The following is a 19,913-nucleotide window of genomic DNA, read 5'->3' on the forward strand; positions in this document are numbered from 1 at the left end:
ACAGTCTCTCACTGACTGGCTTTGAGAGTGGACAATCCCTCACTGACTGGCTTTGAGAGTGGACAGTCTCTCACTGGATCCTGACTGGCACCGATTGTGAATACGCCCTCACTGACTGGCTTTGAGAGTGGACAGTCTCTCACTGACTGGCTTTGAGAGTGGACAGTCTCTCACTGACTGGCTTTGAGAGTGGGCAGTCCCTCACTGACTGACTTTGAGTGTGGACAGTCTCTCACTGACTGGCTTTGAGAGTGGACAGTCTCTCACTGACTGGCTTTGAGAGTGGACAGTCTCTCACAGACTGACTTTGAGAGTGGACAGTCTCTCTCTGACTGACTTGGAGAGTGGACAATCCCTCACTGACTGGCTTTGAGAGTGGACAGTCTCTCACTGGATCCTGACTGGCACCGATTGTGAACACGCCCTCACTGACTAGCTTTGAGAGTGGACAGTCTCTCACCGAACGGCTTTGAGAGTGGACAGTCTCTCACTGGATCCTGAGTGGCACCGATTGTGAATACGCCCTCACTGACTGGCTTTGAGAGTGGACAGTCCCTCACTGACTGGCTTTGAGAGTGGACAGACTCTCACTAACCGGCTTTGAGAGTGGACAGTCTCTCACTGACTGGCTTTGAGAGTGGACAGTCTCTCACTGACTGGCTTTGAGAGTGGACAGTCTCTCACTCACTGGCTTTGAGAGTGGACAGTCTCTCACTCACTGGCTTTGAGAGTGGACAGTCTCTCACTGACTGGCTTTGAGAGTGGACAGTCTCTCACTGACTGACTTTGAGAGTGGACAGTCTCTCACTGACTGACTTTGAGAGTGGACAGTCTCTCACTGACTGGCTTTGAGAGTGGACAGTCTCTCACTGACTGGCTTTGAGAGTGGACAGTCTCTCACTGACTGGCTTTGAGAGTGGACAGTCTCTCACTGACTGGCTTTGAGAGTGGACAGTCTCTCACTGACTGGCTTTGAGAGTGGACAGTCCCTCACTGACTGGCTTTGAGAGTGGACAGTCTCTCACTGACTGACTTTGAGAGTGGACAGTCTCTCACTGACTGGCTTTGAGATTGGACAGTCTCTCACTCACTGGCTTTGAGAGTGGACAGTCCCTCACTGACTGGCTTAGAGAGTGGACAGTCCGTCACTGACTGACTTTGAGAGTGGACCGTCTCTCACTGACTGGCTTTGAGAGTGGACAGTCTCTCACTGACTGGCTTTCAGAGTGGGCAGTCTCTCACTGACTGACTTTGAGAATGGACAGTCACTCACTGACTGGCTTTGAGAGTGGACAGTCTCTCACTCACTGGCTTTCAGAGTGGACAGTCTCTCACTGACTGACTTTGAGAATGGACAGTCTCTCACTGACTGGCTTTGAGAGTGGACAGTCTCTCACTCACTGGCTTTGAGAGTGGACAGTCCCTCACTGACTGGCTTTGAGAGTGGACAGTCCGTCACTGACTGGCTTTGAGAGTGGACAGTCCCTCACTGACTGGCTTTGAGAGTGGACAGTCTCTCACTGTCTGGCTTTGAGAGCAGACAGTCCCTCACTGACTGGCTATGAGAGTGGACAGTCTCTCACTGACTGACTTTGAGAGTGGACAGTCTCTCACTGACTGGCTTTGAGAGTGGACAGTATCTCACTCACTGGCTTTGAGAGTGGACAGTCTCTCACTGACTGGCTTTGAGAGTGGACAGTCCCTCTCTGACTGACGTTGAGTGTGGACAGTCTCTCACTGACTGGCTTTGAGAGTGGACAGTCTCTCACTGACTGGCTTTGAGAGTGGACAGTCTCTCACTGACTGGCTTTGAGAGTGGACAGTCTCTCACTGACTGACTTTGAGAGTGGACAGTCTCTCTCTGACTGACTTTGAGAGTGGACAGTCTCTCACTGACTGGCTTTGAGGGTGGACAGTCTCTCTCTGACTGGCTTTGAGAGTGGACAGTCTCTCACTGACTGGCTTTGAGAGTGGACAGTCTCTCACTGACTGACTTTGAGAGTGGACAGTCTCTCACTGTCTGACTTTGAGAGTGGACAGTCTCTCACTGACTGACTTTGAGAGTGGACAGTCTCTCACTGACTGGCTTTGAGAGTGGACAGTCTCTCACTGACTGGCTTTGAGAGTGGATAGTCTCTCACTGACTGGCTTTGAGAGTGGACAGTCTCTCACTGACAGGCTTTGAGAGTGGACAGTCTCTCACTGACTGGCTTTGAGAGTGGACAGTCTCTCACTGACTGACATTGAGAGTGGACAGTCTCTCACTGACTGACTTTGAGAGTGGACAGTCTCTCACTCACAGGCTTTGAGAGTGGACAGTCTCTCACTGACTGGCTTTGAGAGTGGACAGTCTCTCACTGACTGACTTTGAGAGTGGACAGTCTCTCACTGACTGACTTTGAGAGTGGACAGTCTCTCACTGACTGGCTTTGAGAGTGGACAATCTCTCACTGACTGGCTTTGAGATTGTACAGTCTCTCACTGACTGGCATTGAGAGTGGACAGTCTCTCACTGACTGGCTTTGAGAGTGGACAGTCTCTCACTCACTGGCTTTGAGAGTGGACAGTCTCTCACTGACTGACTTTGAGAATGGACAGTCTCTCACTGACTGACGTTGAGAGTGGACAGTCTCTCACTGACTGACTTTGGGAGTGGACAGTCCGTCACTGACTGGCTTTGAGAGTGGACAGTCCCTCACTGACTGGCTTTGAGAGTGGACAGTCTCTCACTGACTGGCTTTGAGAGTGGACAGTCTCTCACTCACTGGCTTTGAGAGTGGACAGTCTCTCACTGACTGATGTTGAGTGTGGACAGTCTCTCACTGACTGGCTTTGAGAGTGGACAGTCCCTCACTGACTGGCTTTGAGAGTGGACAGTCTCTCAATGACTGACGTTGAGTGTGGATAGTCTCTCACTGACTGGCTTTGAGAGTGGACAGTCTCTCACTGACTGGCTTTGAGAGTGGACAGTCTCTCACTGACTGGCTTTGAGAGTGGACAGTCTCTCACTGACTGGCGTTGAGAACGGACAGTCTCTCACTGACTGGCTTTGAGAGTGGACAGTCTCTCACTGACTGGCTTTGAGAGTGGACAGTCTCTCACTGACTGGCTTTGAGAGTGGACAGTCTCTCACTGACTGACTTTGAGAGTGGACAGTCTCTCACTGACTGGCTTTGAGAGTGGACAGTCTCTCACTGACTGGCTTTGAGAGTGGACAGTCTCTCACTGACTGACTTTGAGAGTGGACAGTCTCTCTCTGACTGACTTTGAGAGTGGACAATCCCTCACTGACTGGCTTTGAGAGTGGACAGTCTCTCACTGGATCCTGACAGGCACCGATTTTGAACACGCCCTCACTGACTGGTTTTGAGAGTGGACAGTCCCTCACTGACTGGCTTTGAGAGTGGACAGTCTCTCACTAACCGGCTTTGAGAGTGGACAGTCTCTCACTGACCAGCTTTGAGAGTGGACAGTCTCTCACTGACTGGCTTTGAGAGTGGACACTCTCTCACTGACTGGCTTTGAGAGTGGACAGTCTCTCACTGACTGACTTTGAGAGTGGACAGTCTCTCACTGACTGGCTTTGAGAGTGGACATTCTCTCACTGACTGGCTTTGAGATTGGACAGTCTCTCACTGACTGGCATTGAGAGTGGACAGTCTCTCACTGACTGGCTTTGAGAGTGGACAGTCTCTCACTCACTGGCTTTGAGAGTGGACAGTCTCTCACTGACTGACGTTGAGAGTGGACAGTCTCTCACTGACTGACTTTGAGAGTGGACAGTCCGTCACTGACTGGCTTTGAGAGTGGACAGTCTCTCACTCACTGGCTTTGAGAGTGGACAGTCTCTCACTGACTGACGTTGAGCGTGGACAGTCTCTCACTGACTGGCGTTGAGAGTGGACAGTCTCTCACTGACTGGCTTTGAGAGTGGACAGTCTATCAATGACTGACGTTGAGTGTGGACAGTCTCTCACTGACTGGCTTTGAGAGTGGACAGTCTCTCACTGACTGGCTTTGAGAGTGGACAGTCTCTCACTGACTGGCTTTGAGAGTGGACAGTATCTCAGTGACTGGCTTTGAGAGTGGACAGTCTCTCACTGACTGGCTTTGAGAGTGGACAGTCTCTCAATGACTGACGTTGAGTGTGGACAGTCTCTCACTGACTGGCTTTGAGAGTGGACAGTCTCTCACTGACTGGCTTTGAGAGTGGACAGTCTCTCACTGACTGGCTTTGAGAGTGGACAGTCTCTCACTGACTGGCTTTGAGAGTGGACAGTCTCTCACTGACTGGCTTTGAGAGTGGACAGTCTCTCACTGACTGGCTTTGAGAGTAGACAGTCTCTCACTCACTGGCTTTGAGAGTGGACAGTCTCTCACTGACTGACTTTGAGAATGGACAGTCTCTCACTGACTGACGTTGAGAGTGGACAGTCTCTCACTGACTGGCTGAGAGAGTGGACAGTCCGTCACTGACTGACTTTGAGAGTGGACCGTCTATCACTGACTGGCTTTGAGAGTGGACAGTCTCTCACTGACTGGCTTTGAGAGTGGACAGTATCTCACTGACTGGCTTTCAGAGTGGGCAGTCTCTCACTGACTGACTTTGAGAATGGACAGTCTCTCACTGACTGGCTTTGAGAGTGGACAGTCTCTCACTCACTGGCTTTCAGAGTGGACAGTCTCTCACTGACTGACTTTGAGAATGGACAGTCTCTCACTGACTGGCTTTGAGAGTGGACAGTCTCTCACTCACTGGCTTTGAGAGTGGACAGTCTCTCACTGACTGGCTTTGAGAGCAGACAGTCCCTCACTGACTGGCTTTGAGAGTGGACAGTCTCTCACTGACTGACTTTGAGAGTGGACAGTCTCTCACTGACTGGCTTTGAGAGTGGACAGTCTCTCACTCACTGGCTTTGAGAGTGGACAGTCTCTCACTGACTGGCTTTGAGAGTGGACAGTCTCTCACTGACTGACGTTGAGTGTGGACAGTCTCTCACTGACTGGCTTTGAGAGTGGACAGTCTCTCACTGACTGGCTTTGAGAGTGGACAGTCTCTCACTGACTGGCTTTGAGAGTGGACAGTCTCTCACTGACTGACTTTGAGAGTGGACAGTCTCTCTCTGACTGACTTTGAGAGTGGCCAGTCTCTCACTGACTGGCTTTGAGAGTGGACAGTCTCTCTCTGACTGGCTTTGAGAGTGGACAGTCTCTCACTGACTGACTTTGAGAGTGGACAGTCTCTCACTGACTGACTTTGAGAGTGGACAGTCTCTCACTGACTGGCTTTGAGAGTGGACAGTCTCTCACTGACTGGCTTTGAGAGTGGATAGTCTCTCACTGACTGGCTTTGAGAGTGGACAGTCTCTCACTGACTGGCTTTGAGAATGGACAGTCTCTCACTGACTGGCTTTGAGAGTGGACAGTCTCTCACTGACTGACATTGAGAGTGGACAGTCTCTCACTGACTGACTTTGAGAGTGGACAGTCTCTCACTCACAGGCTATGAGAGTGGACAGTCTCTCACTGACTGGCTTTGAGAGTGGACAGTCTCTCACTGACTGACTTTGAGAGTGGACAGTCTCTCACTGACTGACTTTGAGAGTGGACAGTCTCTCACTGACTGGCTTTGAGAGTGGACAGTCTCTCACTGACTGGCTTTGAGATTGGACAGTCTCTCACTGACTGACTTTGAGAGTGGACAGTCTCTCACTGACTGGCTTTGAGAGTGGACAGTCTCTCACTCACTGGCTTTGAGAGTGGACAGTCTCTCACTGACTGACTTTGAGAATGGACAGTCTCTCACTGACTGACGTTGAGAGTGGACAGTCTCTCACTGACTGACTTTGAGAGTGGACAGTCCGTCACTGACTGGCTTTGAGAGTGGACAGTCCCTCACTGACTGGCTTTGAGAGTGGACAGTCTCTCACTGCCTGGCTTTGAGAGTGGACAGTCTCTCACTCACTGGCTTTGAGAGTGGACAGTCTCTCACTGACTGACGTTGAGTGTGGACAGTCTCTCACTGACTGGCTTTGAGAGTGGACAGTCTCTCACTGACTGGCTTTGAGAGTGGACAGACTCTCAATGACTGACGTTGAGTGTGGACAGTCTCTCACTGACTGGCTTTGAGAGTGGACAGTCTCTCACTGACTGGCTTTGAGAGTGGACAGTCTCTCACTGACTGGCTTTGAGAGTGGACAGTCTCTCACTGACTGACTTTGAGAGTGGACAGTCTCTCACTCACTGGCTTTGAGAGTGGACAGTCTCTCACTGACTGGCTTTGAGAGTAGACAGTCTCTCACTCACTGGCTTTGAGAGTGGACAGTCTCTCACTGACTGACTTTGAGAATGGACAGTCTCTCACTGACTGACGTTGAGAGCGGACAGTCTCTCAGTGATTGACTTTGAGAGTGGACAGTCCGTCACTGACTGGCTTTGAGAGTGGACAGTCCCTCACTGACTGGCTTTGAGAGTGGACAGTCTCTCACTGACTGGCTTTGAGAGTGGACAGTCTCTCACTGACTGGCTTTGAGAGTGGACAGTCTCTCACTGACTGGCTTTGAGAGTGGACAGTCTCTCACTGACTGGCTTTGAGAGTGGACAGTCACCCACTGACTGACTTTGAGAATGGACAGTCTCTCACAGACTGACGGTGAGAGTGGACAGTCTCTCACTGACTGACTTTGAGAGTGGACAGTCTCTCACTGACTGGCTTTGAGAGTGGACAGTCCCTCACTGACTGGCTTTGAGAGTGGACAGTCCCTCACTGACTGGCTTTGAGAGTGGACAGTCTCTCACTGACTGGCTTTGAGAGTGGACAGTCTCTCACTGACTGGCTTTGAGAGTGGACAGACTCTCACTGACTGGCTTTGAGAGTGGACAGTCTCTCACTGACTGACGTTGAGTGTGGACAGTCTCTCACTGACAGGCTTTCAGAGTGGACAGTCTCTCACTGACTGGCTTTGAGAGTGGACAGTCTCTCACTGACTGACTTTGAGAGTGGACAGTCTCTCCCTGACTGACTTTGAGAGTGGACAGTCTCTCACTGACTGGCTTTGAGAGTGGACAGTCTCTCTCTGACTGGCTTTGAGAGTGGACAGTCTCTCACTGACTGACTTTGTGAGTGGACAGTCTCTCACTGACTGACTTTGAGAGTGGACAGTCTCTCACTGACTGGCTTTGAGAGTGGACAGTCTCTCACTGACTGACTTTGAGAGTGGACAGTCTCTCACTGACTGGCTTTGAGAGTGGACATTCTCTCAGTGACTGGCTTTGAGAGTGGACAGTCTCTCACTGACTGACTTTGAGAGTGGACAGTCCGTCACTGACTGGCTTTGAGAGTGGACAGTCCCTCACTGACTGGCTTTGAGAGTGGACAGTCTCTCACTCACTGGCTTTGAGAGTGGACAGTCTCTCACTGACTGACGTTGAGTTTGGACAGTCTCTCACTGACTTGCTTTGAGAGTGGACAGTCTCTCACTGACTGGCTTTGAGAGTGGACAGTCTCTCAATGACTGACGTTGAGTGTGGACAGTCTCTCACTGACTGGCTTTGAGAGTGGACAGTCTCTCACTGACTGGCTTTGAGAATGGACAGTCTCTCACTGACTGGCTTTGAGACTGGACAGTCTCTCACTGACTGGCTTTGAGAGTGGACAGTCTCTCACTGACTGACTTTGAGAGTGGACAGTCTCTCACTCACAGGCTTTGAGAGTGGACAGTCTCTCACTGACTGGCTTTGTGAGTAGACAGTCTCTCACTGACTGACTTTGAGAGTGGACAGTCTCTCACTGACTGGCTTTGAGAGCAGACAGTCCCTCACTGACTGGCTTTGAGAGTGGACAGTCTCTCACTGACTGACTTTGAGAGTGGACAGTCTCTCACTGACTGGCTTTGAGAGTGGACAGTCTCTCACTGACTGGCTTTGAGAGTGGACAGTCTCTCACTGACTGACTTTGAGAGTGGACAGTCTCTCACTCACAGGCTTTGAGAGTGGACAGTCTCTCACTGACTGGCTTTGTGAGTAGACAGTCTCTCACTGACTGACTTTGAGAGTGGACAGTCTCTCACTGACTGGCTTTGAGAGTGGACAGTATCTCACTGACTGGCTTTCAGAGTGGGCAGTCTCTCACTGACTGACTTTGAGAATGGACAGTCTCTCACTGACTGGCTTTGAGAGTGGACAGTCTCTCACTCACTGGCTTTCAGAGTGGACAGTCTCTCACTGACTGACTTTGAGAATGGACAGTCTCTCACTGACTGGCTTTGAGAGTGGACAGTCTCTCACTCACTGGCTTTGAGAGTGGACAGTCTCTCACTGACTGGCTTTGAGAGCAGACAGTCCCTCACTGACTGGCTTTGAGAGTGGACAGTCTCTCACTGACTGACTTTGAGAGTGGACAGTCTCTCACTGACTGGCTTTGAGAGTGGACAGTCTCTCACTCACTGGCTTTGAGAGTGGACAGTCTCTCACTGACTGGCTTTGAGAGTGGACAGTCTCTCACTGACTGACGTTGAGTGTGGACAGTCTCTCACTGACTGGCTTTGAGAGTGGACAGTCTCTCACTGACTGGCTTTGAGATTGGACAGTCTCTCACTGACTGGCTTTGAGAGTGGACAGTCTCTCACTGACTGACTTTGAGAGTGGACAGTCTCTCTCTGACTGACTTTGAGAGTGGCCAGTCTCTCACTGACTGGCTTTGAGAGTGGACAGTCTCTCTCTGACTGGCTTTGAGAGTGGACAGTCTCTCACTGACTGACTTTGAGAGTGGACAGTCTCTCACTGACTGACTTTGAGAGTGGACAGTCTCTCACTGACTGGCTTTGAGAGTGGACAGTCTCTCACTGACTGGCTTTGAGAGTGGATAGTCTCTCACTGACTGGCTTTGAGAGTGGACAGTCTCTCACTGACTGGCTTTGAGAATGGACAGTCTCTCACTGACTGGCTTTGAGAGTGGACAGTCTCTCACTGACTGACATTGAGAGTGGACAGTCTCTCACTGACTGACTTTGAGAGTGGACAGTCTCTCACTCACAGGCTATGAGAGTGGACAGTCTCTCACTGACTGGCTTTGAGATTGGACAGTCTCTCACTGACTGGCTTTGAGAGTGGACAGTCTCTCACTGACTGGCTTTGAGATTGGACAGTCTCTCACTGACTGACTTTGAGAGTGGACAGTCTCTCACTGACTGGCTTTGAGAGTGGACAGTCTCTCACTGACTGACTTTGAGAATGGACAGTCTCTCACTGACTGACGTTGAGAGTGGACAGTCTCTCACTGACTGACTTTGAGAGTGGACAGTCCGTCACTGACTGGCTTTGAGAGTGGACAGTCCCTCACTGACTGGCTTTGAGAGTGGACAGTCTCTCACTGCCTGGCTTTGAGAGTGGACAGTCTCTCACTCACTGGCTTTGAGAGTGGACAGTCTCTCACTGACTGACGTTGAGTGTGGACAGTCTCTCACTGACTGGCTTTGAGAGTGGACAGTCTCTCACTGACTGGCTTTGAGAGCAGACAGTCCCTCACTGACTGGCTTTGAGAGTGGACAGTCTCTCACTGACTGACTTTGAGAGTGGACAGTCTCTCACTGACTGGCTTTGAGAGTGGACAGTCTCTCACTGACTGGCTTTGAGAGTGGACAGTCTCTCACTGACTGACTTTGAGAGTGGACAGTCTCTCACTCACAGGCTTTGAGAGTGGACAGTCTCTCACTGACTGGCTTTGTGAGTAGACAGACTCTCACTGACTGACTTTGAGAGTGGACAGTCTCTCACTGACTGGCTTTGAGAGTGGACAGTATCTCACTGACTGGCTTTCAGAGTGGGCAGTCTCTCACTGACTGACTTTGAGAATGGACAGTCTCTCACTGACTGGCTTTGAGAGTGGACAGTCTCTCACTCACTGGCTTTCAGAGTGGACAGTCTCTCACTGACTGACTTTGAGAATGGACAGTCTCTCACTGACTGGCTTTGAGAGTGGACAGTCTCTCACTCACTGGCTTTGAGAGTGGACAGTCTCTCACTGACTGGCTTTGAGAGCAGACAGTCCCTCACTGACTGGCTTTGAGAGTGGACAGTCTCTCACTGACTGACTTTGAGAGTGGACAGTCTCTCACTGACTGGCTTTGAGAGTGGACAGTCTCTCACTCACTGGCTTTGAGAGTGGACAGTCTCTCACTGACTGGCTTTGAGAGTGGACAGTCTCTCACTGACTGACGTTGAGTGTGGACAGTCTCTCACTGACTGGCTTTGAGAGTGGACAGTCTCTCACTGACTGGCTTTGAGAGTGGACAGTCTCTCACTGACTGGCTTTGAGAGTGGACAGTCTCTCACTGACTGACTTTGAGAGTGGACAGTCTCTCTCTGACTGACTTTGAGAGTGGCCAGTCTCTCACTGACTGGCTTTGAGAGTGGACAGTCTCTCTCTGACTGGCTTTGAGAGTGGACAGTCTCTCACTGACTGACTTTGAGAGTGGACAGTCTCTCACTGACTGACTTTGAGAGTGGACAGTCTCTCACTGACTGGCTTTGAGAGTGGACAGTCTCTCACTGACTGGCTTTGAGAGTGGATAGTCTCTCACTGACTGGCTTTGAGAGTGGACAGTCTCTCACTGACTGGCTTTGAGAATGGACAGTCTCTCACTGACTGGCTTTGAGAGTGGACAGTCTCTCACTGACTGACATTGAGAGTGGACAGTCTCTCACTGACTGACTTTGAGAGTGGACAGTCTCTCACTCACAGGCTATGAGAGTGGACAGTCTCTCACTGACTGGCTTTGAGATTGGACAGTCTCTCACTGACTGGCTTTGAGAGTGGACAGTCTCTCACTGACTGGCTTTGAGATTGGACAGTCTCTCACTGACTGACTTTGAGAGTGGACAGTCTCTCACTGACTGGCTTTGAGAGTGGACAGTCTCTCACTGACTGACTTTGAGAATGGACAGTCTCTCACTGACTGACGTTGAGAGTGGACAGTCTCTCACTGACTGACTTTGAGAGTGGACAGTCCGTCACTGACTGGCTTTGAGAGTGGACAGTCCCTCACTGACTGGCTTTGAGAGTGGACAGTCTCTCACTGCCTGGCTTTGAGAGTGGACAGTCTCTCACTCACTGGCTTTGAGAGTGGACAGTCTCTCACTGACTGACGTTGAGTGTGGACAGTCTCTCACTGACTGGCTTTGAGAGTGGACAGTCTCTCACTGACTGGCTTTGAGAGTGGACAGTCTCTCAATGACTGACGTTGAGTGTGGACAGTCTCTCACTGACTGGCTTTGAGAGTGGACAGTCTCTCACTGACTGGCTTTGAAAGTGGACAGTCTCTCACTGACTGGCTTTGAGAGTGGACAGTCTCTCACTGACTGACTTTGAGAGTGGACAGTCTCTCACTCACTGGCTTTGAGAGTGGACAGTCTCTCACTGACTGGCTTTGAGAGTAGACAGTCTCTCACTCACTGGCTTTGAGAGTGGACAGTCTCTCACTGACTGACTTTGAGAATGGACAGTCTCTCACTGACTGACGTTGAGAGCGGACAGTCTCTCAGTGATTGACTTTGAGAGTGGACAGTCCGTCACTGACTGGCTTTGAGAGTGGACAGTCCCTCACTGACTGGCTTTGAGAGTGGACAGTCTCTCACTGACTGGCTTTGAGAGTGGACAGTCTCTCACTGACTGGCTTTGAGAGTGGACAGTCTCTCACTGACTGGCTTTGAGAGTGGACAGTCTCTCACTGACTGGCTTTGAGAGTGGACAGTCTCCCACTGACTGACTTTGAGAATGGACAGTCTCTCACAGACTGACGGTGAGAGTGGACAGTCTCTCACTGACTGACTTTGAGAGTGGACAGTCTCTCACTGACTGGCTTTGAGAGTGGACAGTCCCTCACTGACTGGCTTTGAGAGTGGACAGTCCCTCACTGACTGGCTTTGAGAGTGGACAGTCTCTCACTGACTGGCTTTGAGAGTGGACAGTCTCTCACTGACTGGCTTTGAGAGTGGACAGTCTCTCACTGACTGGCTTTGAGAGTGGACAGTCTCTCACTGACTGACGTTGAGTGTGGACAGTCTCTCACTGACAGGCTTTCAGAGTGGACAGTCTCTCACTGACTGGCTTTGAGAGTGGACAGTCTCTCACTGACTGACTTTGAGAGTGGACAGTCTCTCCCTGACTGACTTTGAGAGTGGACAGTCTCTCACTGACTGGCTTTGAGAGTGGACAGTCTCTCTCTGACTGGCTTTGAGAGTGGACAGTCTCTCACTGACTGACTTTGAGAGTGGACAGTCTCTCACTGACAGACTTTGAGAGTGGACAGTCTCTCACTGACTGGCTTTGAGAGTGGACAGTCTCTCACTGACTGACTTTGAGAGTGGACAGTCTCTCACTGACTGGCTTTGAGAGAGGACATTCTCTCAGTGACTGGCTTTGAGAGTGGACAGTCTCTCACTGACTGACTTTGAGAGTGGACAGTCCGTCACTGACTGGCTTTGAGAGTGGACAGTCCCTCACTGACTGGCTTTGAGAGTGGACAGTCTCTCACTCACTGGCTTTGAGAGTGGACAGTCTCTCACTGACTGACGTTGAGTTTGGACAGTCTCTCACTGACTTGCTTTGAGAGTGGACAGTCTCTCACTGACTGGCTTTGAGAGTGGACAGTCTCTCAATGACTGACGTTGAGTGTGGACAGTCTCTCACTGACTGGCTTTGAGAGTGGACAGTCTCTCACTGACTGACTTTGAGAATGGACAGTCTCTCACTGACTGGCTTTGAGAGTGGACAGTCTCTCACTGACTGGCATTGAGAGTGGACAGTCTCTCACTGACTGGCTTTGAGAGTGGACAGTCTCTCACTGACTGGCTTTGAGAGTGGACAGTCTCTCACTGACTGACTTTGAGAGTGGACAGTCTCTCACTCACAGGCTTTGAGAGTGGACAGTCTCTCACTGACTGGCTTTGTGAGTAGACAGTCTCTCACTGACTGACTTTGAGAGTGGACAGTCTCTCACTGACTGGCTTTGAGAGCAGACAGTCCCTCACTGACTGGCTTTGAGAGTGGACAGTCTCTCACTGACTGACTTTGAGAGTGGACAGTCTCTCACTGACTGGCTTTGAGAGTGGACAGTCTCTCACTGACTGGCTTTGAGAGTGGACAGTCTCTCACTGACTGACTTTGAGAGTGGACAGTCTCTCACTCACAGGCTTTGAGAGTGGACAGTCTCTCACTGACTGGCTTTGTGAGTAGACAGTCTCTCACTGACTGACTTTGAGAGTGGACAGTCTCTCACTGACTGGCTTTGAGAGTGGACAGTATCTCACTGACTGGCTTTCAGAGTGGGCAGTCTCTCACTGACTGACTTTGAGAATGGACAGTCTCTCACTGACTGGCTTTGAGAGTGGACAGTCTCTCACTCACTGGCTTTCAGAGTGGACAGTCTCTCACTGACTGACTTTGAGAATGGACAGTCTCTCACTTACTGGCTTTGAGAGTGGACAGTCTCTCACTCACTGGCTTTGAGAGTGGACAGTCTCTCACTGACTGGCTTTGAGAGCAGACAGTCCCTCACTGACTGGCTTTGAGAGTGGACAGTCTCTCACTGACTGACTTTGAGAGTGGACAGTCTCTCACTGACTGGCTTTGAGAGTGGACAGTCTCTCACTCACTGGCTTTGAGAGTGGACAGTCTCTCACTGACTGGCTTTGAGAGTGGACAGTCTCTCACTGACTGACGTTGAGTGTGGACAGTCTCTCACTGACTGGCTTTGAGAGTGGACAGTCTCTCACTGACTGGCTTTGAGAGTGGACAGTCTCTCACTGACTGGCTTTGAGAGTGGACAGTCTCTCACTGACTGACTTTGAGAGTGGACAGTCTCTCTCTGACTGACTTTGAGAGTGGCCAGTCTCTCACTGACTGGCTTTGAGAGTGGACAGTCTCTCTCTGACTGGCTTTGAGAGTGGACAGTCTCTCACTGACTGACTTTGATAGTGGACAGTCTCTCACTGACTGACTTTGAGAGTGGACAGTCTCTCACTGACTGGCTTTGAGAGTGGACAGTCTCTCACTGACTGGCTTTGAGAGTGGATAGTCTCTCACTGACTGGCTTTGAGAGTGGACAGTCTCTCACTGACTGGCTTTGAGAATGGACAGTCTCTCACTGACTGGCTTTGAGAGTGGACAGTCTCTCACTGACTGACATTGAGAGTGGACAGTCTCTCACTGACTGACTTTGAGAGTGGACAGTCTCTCACTCACAGGCTATGAGAGTGGACAGTCTCTCACTGACTGGCTTTGAGAGTGGACAGTCTCTCACTGACTGACTTTGAGAGTGGACAGTCTCTCACTGACTGACTTTGAGAGTGGACAGTCTCTCACTGACTGGCTTTGAGAGTGGACAGTCTCTCACTGACTGGCTTTGAGATTGGACAGTCTCTCACTGACTGACTTTGAGAGTGGACAGTCTCTCACTGACTGGCTTTGAGAGTGGACAGTCTCTCACTCACTGGCTTTGAGAGTGGACAGTCTCTCACTGACTGACTTTGAGAATGGACAGTCTCTCACTGACTGACGTTGAGAGTGGACAGTCTCTCACTGACTGACTTTGAGAGTGGACAGTCCGTCACTGACTGGCTTTGAGAGTGGACAGTCTCTCACTGACTGGCTTTGAGAGTGGACAGTCTCTCACTCACTGGCTTTGAGAGTGGACAGTCTCTCACTGACTGACGTTGAGTGTGGACAGTCTCTCACTGACTGGCTTTGAGAGTGGACAGTCTCTCACTGACTGGCTCTGAGAGTGGACAGTCTCTCAATGACTGACGTTGAGTGTGGACAGTCTCTCACTGACTGGCTTTGAGAGTGGACAGTCTCTCACTGACTGGCTTTGAGAGTGGACAGTCTCTCACTGACTGGCTTTGAGAGTGGACAGTCTCTCACTGACTGGCTTTGAGAGTGGACAGTCTCTCACTGACTGGCTTTGAGAGTGGACAGTCTCTCACTGACTGACTTTGAGAGTGGACAGTCTCTCACTCACTGGCTTTGAGAGTGGACAGTCTCTCACTGACTGGCTTTGAGAGTAGACAGTCTCTCACTCACTGGCTTTGAGAGTGGACAGTCTCTCACTGACTGACTTTGAGAATGGACAGTCTCTCACTGACTGACGTTGAGAGCGGACAGTCTCTCAGTGATTGACTTTGAGAGTGGACAGTCCGTCACTGAAAGGCTTTGAGAGTGGACAGTCCCTCACTGACTGGCTTTGAGAGTGGACAGTCTCTCACTGACTGGCTTTGAGAGTGGACAGTCTCTCACTGACTGGCTTTGAGAGTGGACAGTCTCTCACTGACTGGCTTTGAGAGTGGACAGTCTCTCACTGACTGGCTTTGAGAGTGGACAGTCTCCCACTGACTGACTTTGAGAATGGACAGTCTCTCACAGACTGACGGTGAGAGTGGACAGTCTCTCACTGACTGACTTTGAGAGTGGACAGTCTCTCACTGACTGGCTTTGAGAGTGGACAGTCCCTCACTGACTGGCTTTGAGAGTGGACAGTCCCTCACTGACTGGCTTTGAGAGTGGACAGTCTCTCACTGACTGGCTTTGAGAGTGGACAGTCTCTCACTGACTGGCTTTGAGAGTGGACAGTCTCTCACTGACTGGCTTTGAGAGTGGACAGTCTCTCACTGACTGACGTTGAGTGTGGACAGTCTCTCACTGACAGGCTTTGAGAGTGGACAGTCTCTCACTGACTGGCTTTGAGAGTGGACAGTCTCTCACTGACTGACTTTGAGAGTGGACAGTCTCTCCCTGACTGACTTTGAGAGTGGACAGTCTCTCACTGACTGGCTTTGAGAGTGGACAGTCTCTCTCTGACTGGCTTTGAGAGTGGACAGTCTCTCACTGACTGACTTTGAGAGTGGACAGTCTCTCACTGACTGACTTTGAGAGTGGACAGTCTCTCACTGACTGGCTTTGAGAGTGGACAGTCTCTCACTGACTGACTTTGAGAGTGGACAGTCTCTCACTGACTGGCTTTGAGAGTGGACATTCTCTCAGTGACTGGCTTTGAGAGTGGACAGTCTCTCACTGACTGACTTTGAGAGTGGACAGTCCGTCACTGACTGGCTTTGAGAGTGGACAGTCCCTCACTGACTGGCTTTGAGAGTGGACAGTCTCTCACTCACTGGGTTTGAGAGTGGACAGTCTCTCACTGACTGACGTTGAGTTTGGACAGTCTCTCACAGACTTGCTTTGAGAGTGGACAGTCTCTCACTGACTGGCTTTGAGAGTGGACAGTCTCTCAATGACTGACGTTGAGTGTGGACAGTCTCTCACTGACTGGCTTTGAGAGTGGACAGTCTCTCACTGACTGGCTTTGAGAGTGGACAGTCTCTCACTGACTGGCTTTGAGAGTGGACAGTCTCTCACTGACTGGCATTGAGAGTGGACAGTCTCTCACTGACTGGCTTTGAGAGTGGACAGTCTCTCACTGACTGGCTTTGAGAGTGGACAGTCTCTCACTGACTGACTTTGAGAGTGGACAGTCTCTCACTCACAGGCTTTGAGAGTGGACAGTCTCTCACTGACTGGCTTTGTGAGTAGACAGTCTCTCACTGACTGACTTTGAGAGTGGACAGTCTCTCACTGACTGGCTTTGAGAGCAGACAGTCCCTCACTGACTGGCTTTGAGAGTGGACAGTCTCTCACTGACTGACTTTGAGAGTGGACAGTCTCTCACTGACTGGCTTTGAGAGTGGACAGTCTCTCACTGACTGGCTTTGAGAGTGGACAGTCTCTCACTGACTGACTTTGAGAGTGGACAGTCTCTCACTCACAGGCTTTGAGAATGGACAGTCTCTCACTGACTGGCTTTGAGAGTGGACAGTCTCTCACTCACTGGCTTTGAGAGTGGACAGTCTCTCACTGACTGGCTTTGAGAGCAGACAGTCCCTCACTCACTGGCTTTGAGAGTGGACAGTCTCTCACTGACTGACTTTGAGAGTGGACAGTCTCTCACTGACTGGCTTTGAGAGTGGACAGTCTCTCACTCACTGGCTTTGAGAGTGGACAGTCTCTCACTGACTGGCTTTGAGAGTGGACAGTCTCTCACTGACTGACTTTGAGAGTGGACAGTCTCTCACTGACTGGCTTTGAGAGTGGACAGTCTCTCACTGACTGGCTTTGAGAGTGGATAGTCTCTCACTGACTGGCTTTGAGAGTGGACAGTCTCTCACTGACTGGCTTTGAGAATGGACAGTCTCTCACTGACTGGCTTTGAGAGTGGACAGTCTCTCACTGACTGACATTGAGAGTGGACAGTCTCTCACTGACTGACTTTGAGAGTGGACAGTCTCTCACTCACAGGCTATGAGAGTGGACAGTCTCTCACTGACTGGCTTTGAGAGTGGACAGTCTCTCACTGACTGACTTTGAGAGTGGACAGTCTCTCACTGACTGACTTTGAGAGTGGACAGTCTCTCACTGACTGGCTTTGAGAGTGGACAGTCTCTCACTGACTTGCTTTGAGATTGGACAGTCTCTCACTGACTGACTTTGAGAGTGGACAGTCTCTCACTGACTGGCTTTGAGAGTGGACAGTCTCTCACTCACTGGCTTTGAGAGTGGACAGTCTCTCACTGACTGACTTTGAGAATGGACAGTCTCTCACTGACTGACGTTGAGAGTGGACAGTCTCTCACTGACTGACTTTGAGAGTGGACAGTCGGTCACTGACTGGCTTTGAGAGTGGACAGTCCCTCACTGACTGGCTTTGAGAGTGGACAGTGTCTCACTGCCTGGCTTTGAGAGTGGACAGTCTCTCACTCACTTTCTTTGAGAGTGGACAGTCTCTCACTGACTGACGTTGAGTGTGGACAGTCTCTCACTGACTGGCTTTGAGAGTGGACAGTCTCTCACTGACTGGCTTTGAGAGTGGACAGTCTCTCAATGACTGACGTTGAGTGTGGACAGTCTCTCACTGACTGGCTTTGAGAGTGGACAGTCTCTCACTGACTGGCTTTGAGAGTGGACAGTCTCTCACTGACTGGCTTTGAGAGTGGACAGTCTCTCACTGACTGGCTTTGAGAGTGGACAGTCTCTCACTGACTGGCTTTGAGAGTGGACAGTCTCTCACTGACTGACTTTGAGAGTGGACAGTCTCTCACTCACTGGCTTTGAGAGTGGACAGTCTCTCACTGACTGGCTTTGAGAGTAGACAGTCTCTCACTCACTGGCTTTGAGAGTGGACAGTCTCTCACTGACTGACTTTGAGAATGGACAGTCTCTCACTGACTGACGTTGAGAGCGGACAGTCTCTCACTGATTGACTTTGAGAGTGGACAGTCGGTCACTGACTGGCTTTGAGAGTGGACAGTCCCTCACTGACTGGCTTTGAGAGTGGACAGTCTCTCACTGACTGGCTTTGAGAGTGGACAGTCTCTCACTGACTGGCTTTGAGAGTGGACAGTCTCTCACTGACTGGCTTTGAGAGTGGACAGTCTCTCACTGACTGGCTTTGAGAGTGGACAGTCTCCCACTGACTGACTTTGAGAATGGACAGTCTCTCACAGACTGACGGTCAGAGTGGACAGTCTCTCACTGACTGACTTTGAGAGTGGACAGTCTCTCACTGACTGGCTTTGAGAGTGGACAGTCCCTCACTGACTGGCTTTGAGAGTGGACAGTCCCTCACTGACTGGCTTTGAGAGTGGACAGTCTCTCACTGACTGGCTTTGAGAGTGGACAGTCTCTCACTGACTGGCTTTGAGAGTGGACAGTCTCTCACTGACTGGCTTTGAGAGTGGACAGTCTCTCACTGACTGACGTTGAGTGTGGACAGTCTCTCACTGACTGACGTTGAGTGTGGACAGTCTCTCACTGACTGGCTTTGAGAGTGGACAGTCTCTCACTGACTGGCTTTGAGAGTGGACAGTCTCTCAATGACTGACGTTGAGTGTGGACAGTCTCTCACTGACTGGCTTTGAGAGTGGACAGTCTCTCACTGACTGGCTTTGAGAGTGGACAGTCTCTCACTGACTGGCTTTGAGAGTGGACAGTCTCTCACTGACTGGCTTTGAGAGTGGACAGTCTCTCACTGACTGGCTTTGAGAGTGGACAGTCTCTCACTGACTGACTTTGAGAGTGGACAGTCTCTCACTCACTGGCTTTGAGAGTGGACAGTCTCTCACTGACTGGCTTTGAGAGTAGACAGTCTCTCACTCACTGGCTTTGAGAGTGGACAGTCTCTCACTGACTGACTTTGAGAATGGACAGTCTCTCACTGACTGACGTTGAGAGCGGACAGTCTCTCAGTGATTGACTTTGAGAGTGGACAGTCCGTCACTGAAAGGCTTTGAGAGTGGACAGTCCCTCACTGACTGGCTTTGAGAGTGGACAGTCTCTCACTGACTGGCTTTGAGAGTGGACAGTCTCTCACTGACTGGCTTTGAGAGTTGTCAGTCTCTCACTGACTGGCTTTGAGAGTGGACAGTCTCTCACTGACTGGCTTTGAGAGTGGACAGTCTCCCACTGACTGACTTTGAGAATGGACAGTCTCTCACAGACTGACGGTGAGAGTGGACAGTCTCTCACTGACTGACTTTGAGAGTGGACAGTCTCTCACTGACTGGCTTTGAGAGTGGACAGTCCCTCACTGACTGGCTTTGAGAGTGGACAGTCCCTCACTGACTGGCTTTGAGAGTGGACAGTCTCTCACTGACTGGCTTTGAGAGTGGACAGTCTCTCACTGACTGGCTTTGAGAGTGGACAGTCTCTCACTGACTGGCTTTGAGAGTGGACAGTCTCTCACTGACTGACGTTGAGTGTGGACAGTCTCTCACTGACAGGCTTTGAGAGTGGACAGTCTCTCACTGACTGGCTTTGAGAGTGGACAGTCTCTCACTGACTGACTTTGAGAGTGGACAGTCTCTCCCTG

The sequence above is a fragment of the Heterodontus francisci genome, chromosome 29 (genome assembly GCF_036365525.1).
Source record: "Heterodontus francisci isolate sHetFra1 chromosome 29, sHetFra1.hap1, whole genome shotgun sequence".
In the NCBI taxonomy this organism is placed as follows: domain Eukaryota; kingdom Metazoa; phylum Chordata; class Chondrichthyes; order Heterodontiformes; family Heterodontidae; genus Heterodontus; species Heterodontus francisci.